Raw genomic sequence first — 26,756 nt, forward strand, 5'->3', positions numbered from 1 at the left:
TCATGGGCCCCTAGTAGTATTTCTTGGCTCAGATAATACAAAGTGCCAACGGAACTTACTACGCATGCAAATTTGCAACGTTATAATATCATTCAGCAGCTCTGTACAGTTAGTGGCCCATGCTCATGTGAATCTGCTTTTTAAGGGGAGTGGGGAAAAAGTATTTCATACATATAAAAAGTTGGTTGCTGGAAGAGTAAGACCTTAAAGGATCACTATAGGGTCAGGAACACAAACATGTAGTTCTGACCCTATAGTGTTAACACCACCATCTAGCCCTCTCCCCCTTCTTGCCTTTTGAAATATAGTAAAATCTTACTTTAAGTCTGCAGCTGCTGCCATGAGAAGTGGTGGTCTGAGTCAATCCCAATATTTCCCCAAAGGATTGGCTGAGACTATTGAGGCAGATCAGGGGCAGAGCCAGCACAAGTCAAATACAGCCCTGGCCAATCCACATCTCCACAAAGATGAATTAAATAAATGCATCTCTATGAGGAAAGTTCAATGTCTGCATGAAGAGGGTGAAGACACTGAATGGCGGTACTGCTCACTGTGCAGCACTGCTCCAGGAAGCAGCTCTGGCAGCCATCTAAGGAGTGGCCAGTGAAGTTATCACAAGGCTGTAATGTAAACACTGCATTTTCTCTGAAAAGACCGTGTTTACAGCAAAAAGCCTGAAGGGAATGATTCTACTCACTAGAACAAATTCAATAAGCTGTAGTTCTGGTGACTATAGTGTCCTTAAATGTTAGATAATGCAATTGGAGGAGAGGAAGTAGGTTGTGTGGAAGGAACAATATTTTATTTATTTTTTTAAACGTAATGGAGGCTGGGGTAGTCAGTAAATTGGGAAAGGGACTTCTTTAGCAACTGTGCTACATTAGACAAGTCTTGAACTTGAGAGTTGGAGTTGCAAGTATGAGCAGCAAACTGACAATTGTTCAGTGAGCAGATAGTTTCAGGAAATCCCCATATTAACCCCTTGAGGACGCAGGACGGTTCAGGACCGTCATCGGCATTTTTGCGTTGCCGACCGACGACGGTCCTGAACCGTCCTAAATTTAAAATGTACTTACCCGATCGCCGTCGTTCCCCCGGCGGCGATCGGCGGTGCTCCCGTTGTGGGGAGACTGCCTGCAGCCCAGACAGTCTCCCCATGGCGGTTTAGGACCCCTGGGGCCATGTGATCGCCCAACAGGGCGACCACATGGTCACAATAGGTGTCCTAGACTCTGCCTGCAGGGGGACTGTCTGTGCTGACAGGCAGTCTCCCTGCAACTGTAAAATCAAAAAAAAAATTAAAGTTATAGTTAATAAAAAAAAAATATATTATTATATATGTGTATATATATGATATATAGACATATATTATACCTATATAATATATGTCTATATATCATATATATAATGTCATGCTAAGTGTATTTTTATATTAATATGTACATATATTAATATAAAAATACACTTATAATTAATTTGCACACGTATATATATAATATATATAATTATATATATTGTATATATATATTATTATAAAATACGAATAATAAATAATTTAAATTAAATTAAAAAAATTAAAAATAATAATAAAAAATTGAAAAAAATTTATATATCTATACGAAATTTTATTCTAACTGTATTTTGATATTAATATATATATATTTATATCAAAATACACTTAGAATGAAATTGTATATATATCTATGTATATTTAAATAAATAAAAAGAATGCGAACTATTCATATGTCGATATACAAAATTACATAAATAATTATATAAATATACACGTAGACTTCAAATATATAAATATGCATATATATTTAAATTCTACGTGCGTATTTATGTAATATTTTTACATAATTAAGTTATTTTATTGATTGCAATTTAAGGGACCTGCCTGCCAACCCAGGCCGAAAGACCAGAGAATTTAATTTGCTATCACTGTATTTTACCCTGTAACGTTCTACGACACCCTAAAACCTGTACATGGGGGGTACTGTTTTACTCGGGAGACTTCGCTGAACACAAATATTAGTGATTCAAAACAGTAAAACATATCACAGCGATGATATTGTCAGTGAAAGTGACTTTTTTTGCATTTTTCACACACAAACAGCACTTTTACTGATGATATAATTGTTGTGATACATTTTCCAGTTTTGAAACACTAATATTTGTGTTCAGCAAAGTCTCCTGAGTAGAACAGGACCCCCCCATGTACAGGTTTTATAGCGTTTTTGAAAGTTACAGGGTCAAATATATAGGTCAAATATTTTTACATTGAAAATGGCCAGGTTGGTTACGTTGCCTTTGAGAGCGTATGGTAGCCCAGGAATGAGAATTACCCCCATGATGGCATACCATTTGCAAAAGAAGACAACCCAAGGTATTGCAAATGGGGTAAGTCCAGTCGTTTTTAGTAACCACTTAGTCACAAACACTGGCCAAAATTAGCGTTCAATTTAGTTTTTTACTTTTTTCACACACAAACAAATATGAACGCTAACTTTGGCCAGTGTTTGCGACTAAGTGGCTACTAAAAAAGTCTGGACATACCCCATATTGAATACCCTGGGTTGTCTACTTTTAAAAAAATATGTACATGTGGGGTGTTATTTAGCAATTTATGACAGATAACAGTGTTACAATGTCACTATTGATACATTTTAAAAATGTATGTTTTGAAACCGCAATATCCTACTTGTACTTATAGCCCTATAACATGCAAAAAAAAAGCAAAAAGCATGTAAACACTGGGTATTTTTGAACTCAGGACAACATTTTGAATCTATTTAGCAGTTTTTTTCATTCGCATTTGTAGATGAGTAAAAGATTTTTCACATAAAATTCAAAAAACGTGTATTTTTTTCAATTTTTCATCATATTTTTTCATTTTTTTTAAATTAAATTAGATGAGATTATATAAATAATGGTATGTAAAGAAAGCCCCTTTTGTCCTGAAAAAAACAATATATAATTTGTATGGGAACAGTAAATGAGAGAGCGGAAAATTACAGCTAAACACAAACACCACAAAAGTGTCAAAAAGATGCCTGGTCGCAAATGTACAACATCGCAAAAAAAGTCCAGTCCTTAAGGGGTTAATTGACCTTCAAGCTCCTGATTACTTCCTTGGGGATATCTGAAGAAGCGAATAAACAAACCACGCACACTTGAGCAACACAAAGGGAATATCTGTGCAGAAACAACTATTCTTATGAACAATGCAATTAAAAGAGTCCAACTTTGCAAGGTGGCAAATGGAGCTCATTTAAAGTGGCACTGTCATGCCGAACTAACCTTTCTTTAATCGATTCTTCTTCTCTCCCTCTCTCAGGATCTGTTCTTCATTTCTTCCGGTCTGTTTTATAGAAAACTAGAGCAAAGTAGGGACTATTTTTGTCTTATGGAGGTTTCCTACACCTGACCATCTCTGACCAGCGGAGGAACAAAGTGTGCTTCATTTCCGGTGGTCAGAGCAATTTTCCCACAATTCTCACCTTTACTCAGTGTTCCCGCGAAGCCTCCTTTCACTTTAACCGTCACTTAGACAATGCCAGCAAAACTACTGAATTGCGGCCTAACAGAATGAGAACAGTTTCTCCATTCATGTTAGTACGCAATTCGGACTTTGTTCGGATCGGAATTTCATTCGAATGAATGAAACTCCAATCCTATTCGTGCCGCGGCTGCATCTTGCAGCCACTTAGTAGACAACTCCCTAATTCCCACGGTATTAGGGAGCTATCTACCAAAAGGCTGAAAGACTTAAATTGGTCTTTCAGACAAATTTACTAATACTATGTAAAAATTACTTAGTATTGGCCAATTCTGCCCCTACTCGCTATACCGCAAGTAGGGGCATGTCTATTAAACAGTAAGCAGCCTGTGGCTGCTCATGGTTTAAAAAAGAAAAGCCATAGTATTTGGCCTTTTTTGGGGCTGAAAAATGTATTAAAAAATAAATAAATAAAGACATCAAATGGTGTTGGGGATTAAATCAGCCCGGACCCTTTGTGGATGATGGATGTTTGCCAAATGTATGAAACCCGTTAATGCTGCCTCTGTTTCTAACCTCTACTAAGTATACTGTATTGCAGACCCCACTGTCACTGTGTTATGGGCAAATTACTTTCTTTCCCATATTTCTATGCAGTTGAGATGCTTCCTACTGTGACAGATCTCTCTGAGTGAGCCAAATTGGGGAAATAAGGGAGTTCCATGCCGTACAAATATTTTTGTACGAATAGTTTCATTTTCTGGGACGTGATTTTAACGTTTGAATAGCTACCCACTGTCTCCATAGAATTTCCGAGTGTTGTTTTTTTTTTGGAGGGGTGGGGTTACATTAAATTGTGACAAAGTTAATGGAGAGCAGCACTTCTAGTTGATATTTACAAGTTTGAAGAATTTCGGAGAGGGCCTTCCTAATACCCATTCAGTGACACAGGGGTCTGCAGTGCTTTGCCCTTCCGAGGGTGGAGGTCATTGTAAAACATAAAGTTTGAATGTGTCTTCACCCAGAGTGCAGCTACAGTTTACATTTTCACAAAATTACCCGTGTGAAAAACAAATTACATAATTAATGCTCATGACCCCCACCGACATGAAAATGGGGTATAAATGCTACTGACGTATAATTAAAATTTGAATTGGTTATTGAACAAGTCTCTGATATTCATTTCCAATTTCCAGAGCTCTGAATGAGTTGGCAAATATCCACAAAGGGTCCGGGCTGATTTAATCCCCAACAATTTGGTGTCAGAAATGTGGGTGCAATTGGTCGGAACGGAGATGACAGGTAAGAGGTTCATTGGAGACCTTCTTTACCTGCATCTCCTATCCCCCACACATTGCATTGTTATTTAAATGGGGTTGTTTACTATTTAAATTTTTAAAGGGTATTTTCACTGCATAAAGTTTTTGGTAGACATGGGTTTTTTTTAAGTCTCAGGTGGACTTTTTTTTTAGCTCCTTTGGCAGGCAGTATTGTGCACAATTGTCTATGGTAGACTATTCCTCTTTGTTAGAGGTTCACCTTTGGCAGGTGGTAAAAGTGTGCATGGGAGACGTCCCATGATCCCTCTTTGGAAGAGGTTGCCTTTGGTAGGTTGTAAAACAGATTTTTAGTTTATGTACATGTAACTTTTGCAAACAGTTTATGTACATGTTTATGTACATGTCACTTTTGCAAAGAAAAAAAAAAGTGATTTTAACCCTGTATGATGGATGTTTGGCATTACTCAAGCTTGCTACTTTATGTGCTGTTTAATTTGACTGTGCAACTCTGATTTTAAGCATAAAGTCCGTGATAAGGGGGTTAAGATAAATAAAATGGGAATGAGGCTGTTTTTAACAACTCCAAATCATTACTCCCTCCTGTGAACACACACAAGTTGCATTGCAGGAGGTGATTTGATTTGCTCCTCTTCTGCGCGGGGACCGTTGGGGTCGTCGATCCTGCTTTCTTGTCTAGTCCAGGAACAGTCATTATTTGGGGACATTCCCATTCTTTTTTTGGTCAAAGGGGGCATCTTCATCAAGGTCGTAGGAAGGCCAATTCATGTATGCAGGGGGCACAGTTGCTTGAGGAGTTGAAAAATTTCTCCTGATTATACCCAGCCTGTCCCCTAAAGATAATGATTTGGGTGCTATCCTTGCTGTGATAGTTAGACCTCCCCAAGCAGGGACAAAGGGTTCCCACTGCTCCATAAAGCTCACTTTTACCCCCTCCCCAGGGAGGAAGGATTGGGCAGCACCTCTGACATTGTATGTATTCTGTAGCATTGTGAAAATCTGTAAATTGTTGTATGGGGATGCTGAGATTTTATGGATTGTGACCCAAACTGTGTAGAAGTGGGTTTGCAATTTTGTTCATAGAATGTAGGATCAGAAAACCTAAGTGGCTACTAAAAAAGTCTGGACATACCCCATATTGAATACCCTGGGTTGTCTACTTTTAAAAAAATATGTACATGTGGGGTGTTATTTAGCAATTTATGACAGATAACAGTGTTACAATGTCACTATTGATACATTTTAAAAATGTATGTTTTGAAACCGCAATATCCTACTTGTACTTATAGCCCTATAACATGCAAAAAAAAAGCAAAAAGCATGTAAACACTGGGTATTTTTGAACTCAGGACAACATTTTGAATCTATTTAGCAGTTTTTTTCATTCGCATTTGTAGATGAGTAAAAGATTTTTCACATAAAATTCAAAAAACGTGTATTTTTTTCAATTTTTCATCATATTTTTTCATTTTTTTTAAATTAAATTAGATGAGATTATATAAATAATGGTATGTAAAGAAAGCCCCTTTTGTCCTGAAAAAAACAATATATAATTTGTATGGGAACAGTAAATGAGAGAGCGGAAAATTACAGCTAAACACAAACACCACAAAAGTGTCAAAAAGATGCCTGGTCGCAAATGTACAACATCGCAAAAAAAGTCCAGTCCTTAAGGGGTTAATTGACCTTCAAGCTCCTGATTACTTCCTTGGGGATATCTGAAGAAGCGAATAAACAAACCACGCACACTTGAGCAACACAAAGGGAATATCTGTGCAGAAACAACTATTCTTATGAACAATGCAATTAAAAGAGTCCAACTTTGCAAGGTGGCAAATGGAGCTCATTTAAAGTGGCACTGTCATGCCGAACTAACCTTTCTTTAATCGATTCTTCTTCTCTCCCTCTCTCAGGATCTGTTCTTCATTTCTTCCGGTCTGTTTTATAGAAAACTAGAGCAAAGTAGGGACTATTTTTGTCTTATGGAGGTTTCCTACACCTGACCATCTCTGACCAGCGGAGGAACAAAGTGTGCTTCATTTCCGGTGGTCAGAGCAATTTTCCCACAATTCTCACCTTTACTCAGTGTTCCCGCGAAGCCTCCTTTCACTTTAACCGTCACTTAGACAATGCCAGCAAAACTACTGAATTGCGGCCTAACAGAATGAGAACAGTTTCTCCATTCATGTTAGTACGCAATTCGGACTTTGTTCGGATCGGAATTTCATTCGAATGAATGAAACTCCAATCCTATTCGTGCCGCGGCTGCATCTTGCAGCCACTTAGTAGACAACTCCCTAATTCCCACGGTATTAGGGAGCTATCTACCAAAAGGCTGAAAGACTTAAATTGGTCTTTCAGACAAATTTACTAATACTATGTAAAAATTACTTAGTATTGGCCAATTCTGCCCCTACTCGCTATACCGCAAGTAGGGGCATGTCTATTAAACAGTAAGCAGCCTGTGGCTGCTCATGGTTTAAAAAAGAAAAGCCATAGTATTTGGCCTTTTTTGGGGCTGAAAAATGTATTAAAAAATAAATAAATAAAGACATCAAATGGTGTTGGGGATTAAATCAGCCCGGACCCTTTGTGGATGATGGATGTTTGCCAAATGTATGAAACCCGTTAATGCTGCCTCTGTTTCTAACCTCTACTAAGTATACTGTATTGCAGACCCCACTGTCACTGTGTTATGGGCAAATTACTTTCTTTCCCATATTTCTATGCAGTTGAGATGCTTCCTACTGTGACAGATCTCTCTGAGTGAGCCAAATTGGGGAAATAAGGGAGTTCCATGCCGTACAAATATTTTTGTACGAATAGTTTCATTTTCTGGGACGTGATTTTAACGTTTGAATAGCTACCCACTGTCTCCATAGAATTTCCGAGTGTTGTTTTTTTTTTGGAGGGGTGGGGTTACATTAAATTGTGACAAAGTTAATGGAGAGCAGCACTTCTAGTTGATATTTACAAGTTTGAAGAATTTCGGAGAGGGCCTTCCTAATACCCATTCAGTGACACAGGGGTCTGCAGTGCTTTGCCCTTCCGAGGGTGGAGGTCATTGTAAAACATAAAGTTTGAATGTGTCTTCACCCAGAGTGCAGCTACAGTTTACATTTTCACAAAATTACCCGTGTGAAAAACAAATTACATAATTAATGCTCATGACCCCCACCGACATGAAAATGGGGTATAAATGCTACTGACGTATAATTAAAATTTGAATTGGTTATTGAACAAGTCTCTGATATTCATTTCCAATTTCCAGAGCTCTGAATGAGTTGGCAAATATCCACAAAGGGTCCGGGCTGATTTAATCCCCAACAATTTGGTGTCAGAAATGTGGGTGCAATTGGTCGGAACGGAGATGACAGGTAAGAGGTTCATTGGAGACCTTCTTTACCTGCATCTCCTATCCCCCACACATTGCATTGTTATTTAAATGGGGTTGTTTACTATTTAAATTTTTAAAGGGTATTTTCACTGCATAAAGTTTTTGGTAGACATGGGTTTTTTTTAAGTCTCAGGTGGACTTTTTTTTTAGCTCCTTTGGCAGGCAGTATTGTGCACAATTGTCTATGGTAGACTATTCCTCTTTGTTAGAGGTTCACCTTTGGCAGGTGGTAAAAGTGTGCATGGGAGACGTCCCATGATCCCTCTTTGGAAGAGGTTGCCTTTGGTAGGTTGTAAAACAGATTTTTAGTTTATGTACATGTAACTTTTGCAAACAGTTTATGTACATGTTTATGTACATGTCACTTTTGCAAAGAAAAAAAAAAGTGATTTTAACCCTGTATGATGGATGTTTGGCATTACTCAAGCTTGCTACTTTATGTGCTGTTTAATTTGACTGTGCAACTCTGATTTTAAGCATAAAGTCCGTGATAAGGGGGTTAAGATAAATAAAATGGGAATGAGGCTGTTTTTAACAACTCCAAATCATTACTCCCTCCTGTGAACACACACAAGTTGCATTGCAGGAGGTGATTTGATTTGCTCCTCTTCTGCGCGGGGACCGTTGGGGTCGTCGATCCTGCTTTCTTGTCTAGTCCAGGAACAGTCATTATTTGGGGACATTCCCATTCTTTTTTTGGTCAAAGGGGGCATCTTCATCAAGGTCGTAGGAAGGCCAATTCATGTATGCAGGGGGCACAGTTGCTTGAGGAGTTGAAAAATTTCTCCTGATTATACCCAGCCTGTCCCCTAAAGATAATGATTTGGGTGCTATCCTTGCTGTGATAGTTAGACCTCCCCAAGCAGGGACAAAGGGTTCCCACTGCTCCATAAAGCTCACTTTTACCCCCTCCCCAGGGAGGAAGGATTGGGCAGCACCTCTGACATTGTATGTATTCTGTAGCATTGTGAAAATCTGTAAATTGTTGTATGGGGATGCTGAGATTTTATGGATTGTGACCCAAACTGTGTAGAAGTGGGTTTGCAATTTTGTTCATAGAATGTAGGATCAGAAAACCATGGACAAAGGTTTTTTACCTGTGTTGTTATGACTTTTGGGAACTCAAATTGACCGGTCAAAATTTTGCCATGCCTACATGGAGTAGTTTAAATATTTTGACAAGTGCAGATGATACCATGTCTGTGTAATCTGCTCCAAATGTTCTATAAGCGTATAAGAGAGAATTTCTATTGGCAGGGTACATATGTTGCAACTGGTTAGTGCAAGTGTTATATAAATGTTTAAGTCAAACGCATTATATGGCCGTACGGGATCCCTTCTTTAAAAAGAAAAAAAACCTTTGGTACCAGAACTCTTAAATAAATTTGATACTAATTTGATACTAACTGTTAAAAGTTTATTCTGTGTAAATGGTGATTTTGATAAATGTGTGTTTTGGTTACTCATTTTGAAGTATGCAGTTTGATTGTCATTTATGTTAATGGGTATTTTGCTGTGTTATTTTAAATTATTATTGAATACTAGTTCAAGAGCAATAGGAGTTGTAATCCTTAAAGCAAAAGGAAAAAAAACAGTCTTTGTAAGTTTTAGCTGTTTTCCAAAATTCTGTTGTAATAATGGACTTCTTGCCAATATTCGACTTTCCTGTCCAGTTGCCAGGTTCTCTGATCTAATCTTAAAGCAGTACTGCTTGCATAGTTTGCAAAAATGCATAATGCACAAACATGGGAACCTACATTATGTCTGTGTTTCTTTTGAGTGTGACGTTTATTAATTTATTTTGGATTGAGTTAATTGCCTGTCCATGAATATGCTTTTTGTATTGGCATGTCTGCTGGATATCTGCTACATTTGTTGTGTTCTGTGTTATAAGAGGACATGTGTGATATTACAATGAGTATGAAGACTATTTAAAGAATATTTGCATGTCATTAACTCAAGCCTTTAGTGTCTTTTTACAACAGATTAAATGCTGACAGCTCACGAAAAAGGGGCCCCTGGAAAAAATCTGCTTTTCAATATCGTGGATCCACGTTTCGAATTTTAAATGGCTCTCTCTTTCTCCGTATTATTAGGGGAGTATTAAGAGTTAACTCTACTTTTAAAGTGCATTGCATAATCTAAATCAAAGAAAAAGAAAATTTTATTTTTAACATAAACAATTGTTATGCTATATGGTTATTTAACAAGAAAAAATGAATGGATGTATAGGATAAGTTTTTCCAAGATTAAGATTCATCTAATATGCCTCATTGATTATAGCGTAATGATGAAATCGTATTTTTAATAAAGATCAGACAATTGATGATTATAAGTGAGGCAGTTCTAAACTACTGTATTATATTTGTATTGGTAAATTGAAAGCATTTTGCGGACCCAGAAGAGAATAAATAATAAAATAATTATAAAAGGAACCATACTATGGGAAGAGGTCAACCTATTAAGTCGCTAAGAGGTTAAACTCATTTTTATAAGCATATAAAATTAGTTTTTTGTGGTTAGACTTTTGATACTCAATTTGAACTCAATTGAAGTATTACAACCATATCCTTGCAGGTATAGGTAACAGCTGCAATATGATTTTAATATTTGCAATATATTAGTGTTTTCAATGTATTCTGACAATGGAAAAGTACCTAACCGCATGTCTGCATTAATGCTATGACCCAGACTGTCAGTATTGCAAACCCTACATGAAGACTCTACTTTCACTGTTTATGTATACACCCCTAGACAACCGTGCTATACATTGTTGCGGACCGTTTCAGCATAAAAGGGAATAAAATCCGTTTAGGCGATAATCCCCTTTTTACAGAAAGGCACAGCTACTGCAGAACACCAAACTCCCGAACTGGATACAAGATAACACTCCGAACTGGAACAGCTGAACAAGAAAAGCATACAATCCGCTTACACTCCTGGCAGTCAGCTTACAATCCAATTCCCCCCAAGAACGAGACAACACTTCCTTTTGAGGGTTAAACAGGAACTCTGGACTGGCTCATCCATCCTGGCCTTTATTTCCAACTCACACTCACAGGCCACACCCAGGGGGAGGCATAAAATAACCAATGACATAGATGTTACCTCCCACACATCCCCTCCCCTTAGTGTGACACATAATCCCATTATGCATACAGTTTAAAATATACTTTTACACAACTTTCCTAACTCTAAAACCATACATCACATTCACATAAAAATACATATCCACAATCAATCCATTCAGGGGAACAACATATTAAAAAATGGCATGGATCAGACCAGGGGTTCAAAAGTTAGTAAAGTATCTTTTAAAAACCCTAGCTTTCCAGCTTCCTTCTCTGTGCTGGAGAAGTAATCCAATTACCTCCCAGCACAGAGACAGACTCCATTAACCACATGGTTACAGAAAGACATAAAAACACTTTAAAATACAGAAAGTTACTTTTTATCCATAACACCCAGACATTTCACATATCCCCAGATAGCTGGGATCTGAGCGCACAAAACTCCCGAATAGCGCGCAGATCCTATTCACACAGTACAATTGCCATGGAGCTAAAGTCTTTCCCATAGTCTTTCATTATATGAATAGGCTCCATGGTATAGCTATCTGGGGTATCACATTCACATAAAGTCTGGTCCATAGTCCAAAGGCAGCGGGCAACCAGGCTTCTCCAGTTCACAGTGGCGAAGTTGGTTTCGCCACAATTCTCCCCTTTACCAATTAGACTAACAGGGTACCTGACCTCCTGCCGGTCAGTGCCCTGGTTAGTCCAGCAACCCACCCACAAAACAGAAACCGCAGAGCAGCCCACCCACAATAAACAGTTACTACACCTGGGTGAGGGAGAATCTTGTCCAGGTTCAGGTGCCGCACCACGGCTGTGTGGGGGACTGGTAGGCTGCCTTGGTGGGTTGCTGAGGGGGCAGAGACCAGCGGTACTCTGTCCTGTTGCCAGCACTACCACGGGAGTAGTCTGGTTGGAGCCTGGTTGCTGGAGACCGACTGTCTCCCCTTTGGATATATCGCTCTGTGGCTGGGGGACAGGACCGACCGTCCCTACCCCTGGTGCTGTAAGTGCAGAGACTACGGTCCCATCTGCACAGATGTGGGGCTTAACATCTCCCCTTGGTGGGTTAGGCTGCCGCTGGAGAGAGGGTGTAACAAGCTCCTCTCTCTGGACGGTAAACTGCCGCTGGGGAGGGGGGTTAGCAGGCTCCTCTCCCTGCCACTCTCTCTGCTGGTGGAATGGGAGACCAGCTGTCTCCCCTTTCATTCTCTTGTCCTGCTGCTGGGGTGTCGAGACTGACTGTCTCTGCTCCCTGCAGGACACACTGCCGCTGGGGAGGAAGGACTGCACCTTCTGCTCCCTGGGACACACACTGCCGCTGGGGAGGACGGACGACACCATTAGCTCCCTGGGGTACACACTGCCGCTGGGGAGGAAGGACGGCACCTTCCGCTCCCTGGGGTACACACTGCCGCTGGGGAGAAAGGACGGCACCTTCCACTTCCTGGGGTACACACTGCCGCTGGGGAGGAAGGACTGCACCTTCTGCTCCCTGGGACACACACTGCCTTCCTGGCATATCACTTTGCTGCTGGGGGGCAGGAACAACTACCTCTGCCCTCTGTAACTCAGCCTGCCGCTGGGGAGGAAGGACGGCACCTTCTGCTCCCTGGGTTACACACTGCCGCTGGGGAGGATGGACGACACCATCAGCTCCCTGGGGTACACACTGCCGCTGAGGAGGAAGGACTGCACCTTCTGCTCCCTGGGACACACACTGCCGCTGGAGAGGATGGACGACACCATCAGCTCCCTGGGTTACACACTGCCGCTGGGGAGGGAGGACGCTGCTCTCCTCTCCCTTCACTTCACACTGCCTTCCTGGCATATCACTTTGCTGCTGGGGGTCCTCACAGGACCAGTCTAGGAGATCTGCTACCTCGGGTACCGCTGGTTGCTGTTGGGAAGGAGGACCGGTGGTCTCTTCCCGGGCCTCATTGATGAGTCACAGGTAATCCCCCTCCAGGTTCCATTCCTTGGCGACCAAATACTGTAGGTCTGCCTCGAGGTCAATAGCGCTAGGGAGACCCAGCATGTCCTCTCGGTCGTAGTACAGGTCCCAAAAACGAGAGTCGGTCACTTTCCCAAAGTCCTCATCGTCAAGGTTATCCCAAAATCGGCCAAGGTCAGTGTAATCTCCGCCTTCTGGGAACTCATACTCTGCCATCTCGGGGACACACTGAGCTGCGTACCATTGTATCGCCTGGTATGCGTCGTCTAGCGCCAGTTCTGCATATACTAGAATCTCGAGTCTAGTCACCCACTTTTCTGTGGTCTGTTTTCTCAGGAGGGGCATCCGTTCTGCCATTCTAGCCAGAATTCGCTGCCTTCTGCTGCGGCGCCGATCCCCTCGTGAATACTGCACTTCTTCTAGGGCTTCGTCCCACAATCTGGCTCTGGCCATATCTCTGTACCTCAACATGTCCTCCTCTGGGACTGCTCCAGACCCCAGGCATACGTAACTGTACACTGTCTCCTGCAGCTTCTCCTCCATTTTCCCGAATTCCTTCGTAGATAGGGTCGCTGTACGGGTACTAGCGTTGCCCTTAATTTGTACTCCAGGAATTGATGTTGCCTGTAGCTGTCCCTCTGGTTGTAGGAACGATCCCACCGCTTGCCACCAATTGTTGCGGACCGTTTCAGCATAAAAGGGAATAAAATCCGTTTAGGCGATAATCCCCTTTTTACAGAAAGGCACAGCTACTGCAGAACACCAAACTCCCGAACTGGATACAAGATAACACTCCGAACTGGAACAGCTGAACAAGAAAAGCATACAATCCGCTTACACTCCTGGCAGTCAGCTTACAATCCAATTCCCCCCAAGAACGAGACGACACTTCCTTTTGAGGGTTAAACAGGAACTCTGGACTGGCTCATCCAGCCTGGCCTTTATTTCCAACTCACACACACAGGCCACACCCAGGCATAAAATAACCAATGACATAGATGTTACCTCCCACACATCCCCTCCCCTTAGTGTGACACATAATCCCATTATGCATACAGTTTAAAATATACTTTTACACAACTTTCCTAACTCTAAAACCATACATCACATTCACATAAAAATACATATCCACAATCAATCCATTCAGGGGAACAACATATTAAAAAATGGCATGGATCAGACCAGGGGTTCAAAAGTTAGTAAAGTATCTTTTAAAAACCCTAGCTTTCCAGCTTCCTCTCTGTGCTGGAGAAGTAATCCAATTACCTCCCAGCACAGAGACAGACTCCATTAACCACATGGTTACAGAAAGACATAAAAACCACTTTAAAATACAGAAAGTTACTTTTTATCCATAACACCCAGACATTTCACATATCCCCAGATAGCTGGGATCTGAGCGCACAAAACTCCCGAATAGCGCGCAGATCCTATTCACACAGTACAATTGCCATGGAGCTAAAGTCTTTCCCATAGTCTTTCATTATATGAATAGGCTCCATGGTATAGCTATCTGGGGTATCACATTCACATCAAGTCTGGTCCATAGTCCAAAGGCAGCAGGCGGGCAACCAGGCTTCTCCAGTTCACAGTGGCGAAGTTGGTTTCGCCACATACATATACAATAATTCTTCAAATATTAATATTATATCTGTGTGGTACACATAGAGGTGTACACAAAGAGGGGATGTGAGTTAGGTAATCTCGACCTGCATATCGAATACGCTTCCTCCTTGTTCACTTTTGGTTAAACTGTTGGTCTGTGACTGGCCCTCTTTGACCCCAACTGATTTTCTTGGGAAGATTCATGAGAAAGATACAGCAAGTTGTTTTGAAATAAAGAAAGAGGGAAACGAGTATGTTGTATCGGTCACAAAGCATTGTGATCTTAAGCAGGCGAGACAAGGACATTTGGGAGGTGATAGGAGATTGAATCAGAAAAGTTTTAGCGGCAGAGGTAGAGAATTTGATCAAAGGGTCTAACTTTTGTAGAGGTGGCAACTTCAGCACTGTTTTAATTGTGGATAGCAGGGGTTCACCCCAAGGTGCTCGTGGTGAACCCGGTTCTCCCGGTCAAGCTGGCCTCACTGGTACTCCTGGTATTGCTGGTGCCCCTGGCTTCCCTGGTGCCTGTGGTGCTCCTGGACCTCAAGGCCCCGGAGGTTCCCCTGGACCTAAGGGTAACAATGGTGAACCTGGTGCTCAAGGAAACAAAGGAGAACCTGGTGCTAAGGGAGAACCTGGCCCAGCTGGTGTTCAAGGACCCACCCTGATAGGTTCCTCAATACCAACCACAGCTTCCAACCTATACCCACACCAAACAACCTCAGCCTAATACACAGATGGTTCATGTTCTTAATATTTTATATATAGATAAAACAGTATTAATGCTGGCTCTTAGAGGATGTACAAGCTGAAGTTGAGATGTAGACATTGTTTGCATAGGCTGCGTAATGTGAAATAACTAAAATAAAATAGGATAATAATAAGTATGCTTAGTCAATTTGTAACGTGGTATCATAGAGGCATCTGCAATAAAATAAGTGAGTTTCCAAGACCTGACAAGTGAGGGCAACTTAAAGGACCACTCTAGTGCCAGGAAAACATACTTGTTTTCCTGGCACTATAGTGCCCTGAGGGGGCCCCCACCCTCAGGGTCCCCCTCCCGCCTGGCTCTGGAAAGGGGAAAAGGGGTGGGCGGGGAGCTCTCTGCCTCCGATCCTCCTCCGTTCCGCCCCGTCCGCTAAATGCGCACGTGCGGCAAGAGCTGCGCGCGCATTCAGCCAGTCGCATAGGAAAGCATTTACAATGCTTTCCTATGGACGCTTGCGTGCTCTCACTGTGATTTCCACAGTGAGAATCACGCAAGCGCCTCTAGCGGCTGTCAGTGAGACAGCCACTAGAGGATATGGGGGAAGGCTTAACCCATTTATAAACATAGCAGTTTCTCTGAAACTGCTATGTTTATAAAAAAAAATGGGTTAACCCTAGCTGGACCTGGCACCCAGACCACTTCATTAAGCTGAAGTGGTCTGGGTGCCTAGAGTGGTCCTTTAATATAACATATGTCTACAGTTTGCTGCCCCTTCCTTATCAGAGGCCACTTGCAACCTTAGCAAAGCAAGACAACTCTGTATTAAACAAAGCACTTAGCAACAACAGTAATTCATTTTGTTTCTCCTATTTCATTCCTAGTTGTTCTGAAAAAAAATATTGTTTAAGTGGGATAACTGTATGGAGGTTCCACCATGTATTAAACATGATCACACACATACAGAACTGGTGGCTTTTTGGACATCGGGATCTATAAAAGGTTTCGGTTTCAATAAAATGTTACCTGGGTCCACAACTTTTTTGACAGAATTCAGCATTCCAATTAAAATTAAAAGTAATTAATTGGGATTATCAAATTAAGGTTTAAGTTTAAGAACAGTATTTTATTGGGAATTATTCCAATATGTATATGTTAGTGTTTTAGTACTCAACAAGCATTTATATAGAATGAGTGCTTCTCTCATCCATGCAAAGGCATTCTAAAGGGAAATTATGTATTAAAATTGTATAAAGGACAATGCAATGAAATATAAGCAACACTGAGAGAAATACATGTTACACAAGATAAGGATTTAACTTTAGTCTCTATTTGAGTTTAGCATAGATAATTAATTTATTGATGTCGTACTGATCCTTCTGTTTGTATGATTATAGAGACCATACTGGAGTATTTGTGCCGCCTGATATTTGGGACTACACACCAATCTCTCTGGCTGACCTACCTGCTTACCTACCTTTTTTGCAATTAAATCTGTTTGGTCAAAATCCATGCTGGCCGCAGAAACTGAGATGCTTATTTATGAGGACATAAACTAACTATGAAAGTCCTGAAGGTGCAGTGCTGTCTAATGCCACTATTTCTGTATTAACCCTTCCAACAATTGGGGTGTTGCACAGAGCATTGTGGTGAACATTCAGCAAACAGAAGAATTAAGAACTATGTGGAATTGTTGTCAGCCATATTGCTACCCTTAGCTATGTTATGGTGTCTAAGATTATGGAACAAAGTTTATGGTGTCTAACATTCTTTATTCTCCTTGAAAGACTTATTCTATTTTTCTGGACTATTGAACTATTTTGTTATTTTTATTTTTGTAGAGTCAGCCGGAGAGAGAGGAAGTGTTAGCTTACTCAGGCATGGATGTACTTACTATGTGTGTCATTGAAGTATGTTGAGTGTACCAAGGATGGATTCCCATTTATTAAGTATGGATATGACTGGACCGTCGAAATAGGGATGTGATTAGGAGGCATAAGACGCAAGGTCATGATTGGGATTATTGTTAGAATTACAAACTGATTATAAGTTATCTCATGATTTAATATGTAATTGGGCCTTTTGAAACTAATCAGGAAGTGTTTCCCAATCCCGATACCCGAGCTATTTACTTACAAGTGCGGGTTGTATAAGTCACTAATGCTGTCAACGTGAGGGGATGACATGTCTGCACAGTAATGGCCCTCACTCAGGGTTTTCCAGATGTGCTTTTTTCCTCAAATATGAGTTGTCACTGGGTTTTTTGATCTGGACTGAGTTCACTGGGTGGACTGGTAATCCAAGACCCTGGTCCAAAGAGGGGGATAGATATTATTCCCGTTTTGACTATATGAGCTTACATTATGAATTATAATAATAATAATATTCCCGTTGTTGGGAATAATACACTTTGCCTGTATTGACCCAAGGCTCAAGATACAGATAACATGATGTTCAGTCTGTTTAAAAATGGTTAACATGTCAGCTGTTTGAAATATTTAACTTGTACGCTTAAAAGATGTATTCAACAGATAATTGAAAAAGCTGAAATCAACAGCTCGAACTCCTCTTAAAGGGAAAACCTACGGCACAGAGCAAATGGGGGAAATCGAGGTGAAGAAATAATGAAAGTCCCACAGACGTGATTAGCACGTCTGAATATACCTCCTTTTGTTTCTCTGCCGCAGGCCTCCCATGGATATTTAAGATAGATCATGATATGATCTAAGATGGGAATTGTAGATACAAATATCCATTTTGATATCTATCCTAGCTGTTCATATAAGGGTTAATTTGAACGAAGAATAAATTTGGCATTTTATCTCCTATTCTCAGAAATAGGATTTATATAAAATCCTAGTTACGGGAAAAGTACTGATTTCGAAATAACTTGTTAATTGTCCAAGATATCGGTATTTGTAAATATCTGGTTTTAATCAAATGTGTAATGCGTTATATAACGAAAGATTATAACTAGAAACAGCTATTTATAACTTGTGAAAAACAAATTACGTAATTAATGCTCATGACCCCCACCGACATGAAAATGGGGTATAAATGCTACTGACGTATAATTAAAATTTGAATTGGTTATTGTGATACCGGAGAAACTGACGGAAGCCGAGCACAGAGAGATGGACACAGGTTTCTTCAGGAAGGAAGAGATTCTTTATTCGATTCACCAACTGGGACTCAGAGGGACTAATGTCACCAAAATACAACAAGATCTGAGCCCCGAACAACAGTGTAGGTCCCTTATATAGGCATATAACCCCACCCATAATAAGCTCCACCCACACATATTCTTACCCAATCAACCAAACAAAGACTAACTTCCTGTTTGACCACATGGCTTGCACAGCACAATGGAGGAGGGGAATACTATATCCTGTATTCTTGCACATGCTCCGTACACTACTGATTGTATCGTTGCCACGTGCAACCAACTGACCGATACATCAGTATATGCACGTACACATACCACATGGCAATCTCGGCCTACTAAATTTATTTTTACAGAGATTCCACCACATTCCCCCCTTTGATGCTTCTGATATTTCACAATTCCAGATGCATCACTTAACCATAGTTTGCTTACACCTCAAGTTGCCATGAACCAGACCAGACTTTGCGACTCCTTAAGATATGAATCCCTCAACATTCCTCTTCCTGTACTAGTTCTCCTTGATTTAGAGCCTCATACCTATATATAGCCATTATCTGTGCAGCAGCCTTTCTCTCTGCTATATTCTCTATAATGCTCTGCACAGACCTAACTACCAAAGGAATCAGACATGGTAGGAGAAGGCACATCATCAAGATTAGCATGACTCCACCTTCCAATGCCTTGAGTCCTCCAAACTGCTCATACCAGTTACCAAACCAACTACTTGGATTATACCCTTTCCATACCTGAGTAGGCACATGCACTAATTTAACCATATGGCTAGTAAGCTCAGCTATTGCTTGCCCTTCATCATCTATTTGAAGACAACAATTGCTTAGGTTAAACTTCCCACATACACCTCCCTCTACTGCCAATAGGTAATCCAAGGCTAATCTATTTTGGTAAACGGCTGTCCTCATCCTAGTATTATGTTTCGCTAGGAGATTGAGCGCTTGCGATGTCTCATTGGCAATTATCTCAACCACTGCCTGTAACCTTATAATACGGTTGAGCATATATATTGGGGTTCTATATCCAAAAGTACCATCCTCTGCCCACGTAGCTGGCCCATAATAATCTATAATACGCTGGGGAGGACACTCATTATCTTCCCAGGTACCTATCTCTAGGGGTCCCCTCTTCTTTCTATGATTCACATCATATACCTTAACTCCCAAAGTCTCCTGTTTCAATTGGCAACAAGAAGAAGGATGGTTTGAGCATACCTAATACACATGCCCCTTCCCAGTCCTGTGGTAACATCGAATAGGCTTTCTTACCACAGATCCAGTACAAATTTGCTGGGGCTTTCCAACTAGATGTAACAGATAAGTCAAACCACACATCCTTTAAAGTGGTATAACTTGCAAATGGGTTAGGTGGTTCTGAGACATTTGAAGCTGACCACCAAGTTGTATCCTTTGTATCATCATCATAAGCTTTTTGCCCTAGACAAGTCAATTCTCCTACAGATGTATTAAACATTATTCCTTTCCTTGCTATGCAAACATAACCTATAATGGAGGTATTTAATCGCCACTCAGATTTAACTCTAACACTCATTTGATAATCAGCTTGAGAAGATGTTATCTGTTCAATTGTCTCAGAACCGGAATACATTACCTCCTTTGCTTCCCAGGGCCATTGGTCTCCCATATTAGTACCTCCACACACATAGCAGTTGGTTACATTAAGACTACCGGCAATACTCTCGGCTAGATCAATAAACAAGTTCTTAGCATTATGGGGGATCTTATTTTCTACACTCATCTCCTCGTAGAAAGAATGGAAAACCTGATGAGTCTGGGCTGCCACAGTATCGGTCTCTATCCCTATAAATAATATTGTCCCAGGATCCAAACCTGTCCCATATATCTGGAACCCAAATACGTTTCCGAACCTATCTATAAACTGTTCAGGATTATTAATAAGTATATGGACTGGGTTACACTCCATAGACTTACAATATGGCTTGGTAGGCAACTTAGTAACAATCATATCCTTATCTACTGTCTGTCCCCAAGTTGCCCACCCTACACAAGACCAATATGGACAATAATTATACTCTTTATTTGGGCATTTTGGATCTATATACTTGTTCTTACTACTGGGGCAAATATACTTATCATTAGACCCATACGTTCTTTCCCATTTAAGATCCCCACATACATTCCACGTTTTTCTACCACTTGATATCGCCTTACATGCATCAAATAGCAGAACACCCGAAGAATGTACGGTTTCTAGTATTGTCTTATTTATCAGGGTCCCCTGTGAGTCTCCATTACGAAGGGTCAACCAAATTGTATGGGGTTGATACTCTGGACTGAAACACTTAGGTTCTCCTGCTCCTAAATGGCATACACTATAATCTATACCTGAGTATCTACACTTAGATACATATCCTTTACACTCATATTGTGAATGCCAAATAAGGGTCTGTGAAATATGATTACCTGTTTTTGTAGTCTTAATGCAAACCTCACAGCCAGGTGTGTCGGTACCTCTACCTTCCTGAATAATTAAAAACACAAATATACATATTATCAAATGCATTTCTCCTGACATCTTTGTCCTAATTCTTCGTCCGTGCGATGGCACCTCAGCTTCCAGGATGTAAGGGCTGCAAGGAATGGAGTCCTTCAAGTCCTCTCTTCCCTTCACAGAGGTCCCTTCAAGACACTCTGGCTATGTAACGTGGGTCAGGCTTTATTATGGCCGTCAAAACACCTACTTGCTGATCTCTTTGACTACACTTGAAGTCCCAATATCTCCTCGTCACTCCGACTGATCTTGCAGGGATTCTCTGGATCTTGTGTAGCTTGCCAAGAATCTACTGCTGCTGGTTTAACCCTTGAGTGATGAATCCACGGAGTCACTTCAGCCACCTTTATAGCTGTAGGGGTAGACAAAAGAACAACATAAGGACCCCTCCACTTTGGCCCCAATGGTACACTGTTCCACTCCTTTATCCAAACTTGATCTCCTGGATGATAACAATGGACAGGTGGATAAATATTCACAGGTAATCTATCTTGTACCCATTTCTGACCTCCTCCATAGTTTTACCCAACTCTACAACCTGCTGCCGGGTAATTCCTTCTCCCAACTGACTCAAATCCCCCCTTAAGTTACCAAGTACGGGAGGTGGACGCCCATACATAATTTCAAAAGGTGAGAGACCCATCCTTCTGGTAGGTGTACTACGAATGCGCAACAGAGCTATTGGCAAAAGAACATTCCACTTAAGTTGAGTTTCTTGACACATCTTTGCCAATTGGTTCTTAATAGTTCTGTTCATCCTTTCCACTTTCCCAGAACTCTGAGGTCTATATGCCGTATGAAGTTTCCACTTAATACCAAGCATATGAGTCAGTTGTTGTAGGCACTGGTGAACAAAGGCACTGGTGAACATTATCCGATCCTATAGAACTTGGCAGTCCATATCGGGGTATTATTTCTCGCAACAGAAATTGCACAACTTCTCCTGCTTTCTCTGTACGAGTAGGACATGCTCCCACCCAACCTGAGTAGGTTCACACAACTACTAGTAGGTAGCGATGTCCGCCGGATTTAGGCATTACCGTATAGTCTATTTGGAGATCGGACATAGGGAGTCCTCCCATATACTGGACTCCCGGTGGTTTCACTGGACCTTGCCTTGCGTTGTTCTTGGCACATATCACACATCTTCGTACAATGGCTTGAGTCAAGTTGGACAATCTTGGTATGTAGAAATGCTTCCTAAGAGATTCTTCCATACTATCTCTTCCGGAATGTGTCCCGTTATGATAATTCTGGACAATTTCTACAGCTAGCGATGCTGGAATAACTATTCTTCCATCTTCTAACTGATACCAATTGTTCTCCAGGTACTTCCCAGCTTCAGTCTTTAACCACTCTTCTTCTTGAGCTGTATAAACTGGAGTCCATTGAGACAGAGGGGTCGGTATGAGAGCAGCTATACGTTCCACATACTCCTGTTTTCCTGATTCAGCGGCACGCTTGGCTGCATTATCTGCCATCCGATTTCCTTTTATTACATCACCATCACCTTTCAGATGCGCTCGACAATGTATGATACCAACTTCTTTCGGTTCCCATACGGCTTCCAGTAGTTGTAATATCTCAGCTGCGTGCTTGATTTCTTTACCTTCTGAGTTCAGTAGTCCTCTTTCTTTATACAAAGCTCCATGGGCATGAGTGGTTAAAAACGCATACTTGGAGTCCGTATAGATGTTCACCTTCAAACCTTCAGCCAATGGTAACGCTCGTGTGAGTGCAATTAGTTCTGCCTTCTGTGCCGATGTTCCTTTTGACAATGGGCGAGCTTCTATCACCTTGTCTATGGTTGTCACTGCAAATCCTGCATAGCGAATCCCTTCTTTCACATAACTACTGCCGTCTGTATAGTACTGGACATCGGGGTTCTGGATGGGAAAATCACGGAGGTCCGGTCTACTTGAGAACACTTCATCCATCACCTCCAGGCAATCATGTTGACTCTCAGTAGGTTGTGGCAAAAGGGTAGCTGGATTCAAGGTATTAACAGTCTCTAGATGCACTCTCGGGTTTTCACATAACATAGCTTGATACTTAGTCATGCGACTATTGCTAAACCAATGATTGCCTTTATAGTCTAGCAACGTCTGTACTGCGTGCGGGACTCGCACGTAGAGTTCCTGACCCAGAGTGAGCTTATCAGCTTCGGCTACCAGCAGGGCGGCGGCAGCTACGGCTCTTAGACAAGGTGGAAGACCACTGGCCACTGCATCCAGTTGTTTGGACATATATGCAACAGGTCGTTGCCATGATCCCAAGTATTGTGTCAATACTCCCACAGCCATTCTTCTTTGCTCATGTACATATAAGTAGAATGGACGTGTATGATCAGGTAGACCTAATGCTGGGGCGCTCATCAATGCCTTCTTAACATCTTCAAATGCCTTCTGCTGTTCGGGTGTCCACAGGAAGGGATCGTGTTCTGTACCTTTTATAGCTGCATAAAGAGGTTTCGCCAATATCGCATAACTGGGAATCCATATCCTACAGAAGCCTGCTGCCCCCAAAAATTCCCGCACTTGTCTTTTATTCTTGGGTATTGGTATTTGGCATACAGCTTCTTTTCTCTCTGGCCCCATTATCCTTTGACCTTCAGAGATATGGAATCCCAGATACTTGACAGTCGGCTGACACAACTGGGCTTTCTTCCTGGACACCTTGTATCCTGCCTTCCAAAGAATGTGTAGTAAATCATGTGTTGCTTGCTGACATATTTCTCTTGTAACTGCCGCTATCAACAAATCATCTACGTATTGTAATAGTACACACTCTCCTGGGATGGACTTGAAATCCAGTAGGTCTATACTTAAAGCTGATCCAAATAAGGTAGGTGAATTTTTAAACCCTTGGGGCAGTCTTGTCCAAGTCATCTGGCGTTTCGAGCCGTTACACTGGCTTTGCGCAGCAATTCGAAGGCAAAAGAAGGCATCCTTGAGATCCAAAACTGTGAAGTAGGTAGCCCCGCCCGGAATTAAAGCAAGCAGATTATATGGATTAGGTACAACTGGGTGTATACTTACTACCGCATCATTGACTGCTCTCAAGTCCTGCACAGGGCGATACTCATCTGTACCGGGCTTTTGAACAGGCAACAATGGGGTGTTCCAGGGGGAAGTACAGAATTTTAGGATACCATACCTTATGAACTTATCCAAATAAGATTGTATATTCTTCTTTGCCTTTTGTGGGATGTGATATTGTCTTAAGCTCACTGGATAAACCCCAAGCTTTAGTTCAATACGAATTGGTGGGATATTGCGGGCAAGTCCCGGTGGGTTATTCTCTGCCCATACTCCTGGTATATTAAACAAGGATTCATCACTCTTAGGGTTTTGGCTGGTCAACACTGTATAAAGTCGCCACTCTTCTTCCTTTGGTACAGATATTGTCATTATACCTGAAGGTCCATTGAACTTCAAAGATGTTGTTCCATTAGGCAGAAATGTTATCTGTGCTTGTAATTTAGACAACAAATCACGTCCTAGCAGTTGAACTGGACATTCAGGCATATAAAGGAACTGGTGTTTTACTACGTGGCCTCCCAATGTACAGAGTCGACTTTTAAGAACCGGTTTAGCGGCACTCCTTCCAGTTGCTCCTATTACGGTAATAGTCCTGAAGGAGGAGCGACTAGGTCAGTCACCACCGAATGTTCAGCACCAGTGTCAATCATGAAGGAACTCCTTTTTCCCCCTATTGCTACATCGACCATAGGCTCCGCTCGGCCAAGGGGGATAGAGCCCGGTCGGTATCAATAGTCTTCCATGACTGTGTCAGCCAAACCCACAAAGTCCCTATCCTCTCTCGGGGTCTCTGTGCTGCTGGATATTACCTATCTCCTCTAACACCTCTATTATTCCCACTATTTCCTCCAGGACCTCCTCTACCTCTCGCTCTACCTCTATAATTACTGCTATATCCTACCCCAGGTCTGTCTCTCTCATTTTGTTCCCTCCGTGGACACTCACTTCTCCAATGCCCTTCTTCCCTACAATACGCGCATTGGTTCCTACTCAAAGGCTCCCTATTCTACTTACTCTCGCCTTTATCCGTTCCCCTATATACTTCCTTTTCCCTTCTATCTACGCCTCCGATAGCTACTGCTAGCATATCTGCTTTCCTACGCATCTTTTGCTCTTCCTCCTTCTTCGTCTCTGTCTCCCTATTCATATAGACCTTATTTGCTATCTCCATTAGTTGGGTTATAGACATCCCTACAAACCCTTCTAATTTCTGTAGCTTGCGCTTTATATCTCCGTAGGCTTGGCTGACAAAGGCAGAGTTAACCATCCGGGTATTCTCAGGAGCCTCTGGATTAAAGGGGGTATATAACCTGTATGCCTCCAGTAATCGATCATAAAAGGCACTGGGCGATTCATCACATTTCTGCAATACTTCAGCCGTCTTATATTAATCGCCTTTTTCCCTCCGGCTTTCATGCCAGCAATAATAGCGTCCCTGTATGCTTTTAAATGGGCCATGTCTGCGCCATTGACATTCCACTCCGGATCAGTATTTGGATAATGGGCTGCGGCCCATGCTGCTGGGTTGGCCTGATTCTGTGTACGGGCCACTTCTTCCAGCGCTTTAATTGCCGCTTGGTTTATCCGTGTTCTTTCCTTGTTGTTAAACAATGTCATAAGCAATTGCTGGCAATCATCCCAAGTGGGATTATGTGTCTGGACTATGGAGGTAAACAAATCCGTCATGGCTTGAGGCTTATCGGTGTATGAGGAGTTATGGGTCTTCCAGTTAAATAGATCAGTAGTAGTGAAGGGAACATAGACGAATACAGGATCAGCGTGTTGTAACTGGCCTTCACCGTTAATGTGTGTCGGGCCAGGTGTCAGTCGGAGAGGCATTTGATAATGTCGGGGTTGGAGGGTACCGGTCAGTTGTCGGGTTAGTATGGGGCTTCGTTTAGAGACGTCAGTTAGGGGTTCCGGTCGAGGGGTAGTAAGACGAGGGGAAGGGGACGCTTTACTGAGGGGGAGGTCGGTAAGTAAAATATTTCGGGCCGGGCTAGGAGGAGCCTGACCAGGAACTAGAAATGGTGCCAAATCTGGGTAGGTGGAGTTAACAGAGGTAGGTACCGGAAGGGGAGGGTTTAAAACAAGAGGGCTGGGCTCTGAGCTAGAGGAGGGAGTAGGAGGGGACAACGGGGCAAGGGGAGTAGCGTTACCAACAGCACCTCCTCTTCCTCTTCCTGTGGAGGAGGAGTAAGGGGGCGGCATGGGGATCTCCGACTCAGGAGGCGTGTCCAAAATGGGTGTAATTACGGCCTTAGTGGACAAGCGAGTTCTGGCCACCATGAGGCGACATTGTTCCTCGTGGCATACCCGGATCCATTTTGGCAAGTCATTTACGGCCTGCTTCCAACAATCAATATACGGAAACTGGCCATAAAGTTCAGGCCTACCTGATACAGCCACGTGTACACGCTGTACCAGATTAGGATCCAAACTGCCACGTGGTGGCCATGCAGCCACCAAAGT

At 41.8% G+C, this 26,756-nt stretch overlaps 1 protein-coding gene across 1 annotated transcript in view; it reads right to left on the reverse strand.

Annotated features, from left to right (window-relative positions):
* The window catches only part of ZDHHC24 (zinc finger DHHC-type containing 24), a 177,988-nt gene that overhangs the window by 111,539 nt on the left and 39,693 nt on the right, over positions 1 to 26,756 (reverse strand). The gene's annotated exons all lie outside the window — the stretch shown is intronic.

The sequence above is a fragment of the Pelobates fuscus genome, chromosome 12, assembly GCF_036172605.1.
Source record: "Pelobates fuscus isolate aPelFus1 chromosome 12, aPelFus1.pri, whole genome shotgun sequence".
NCBI classification, from domain to species: Eukaryota; Metazoa; Chordata; class Amphibia; order Anura; family Pelobatidae; genus Pelobates; species Pelobates fuscus.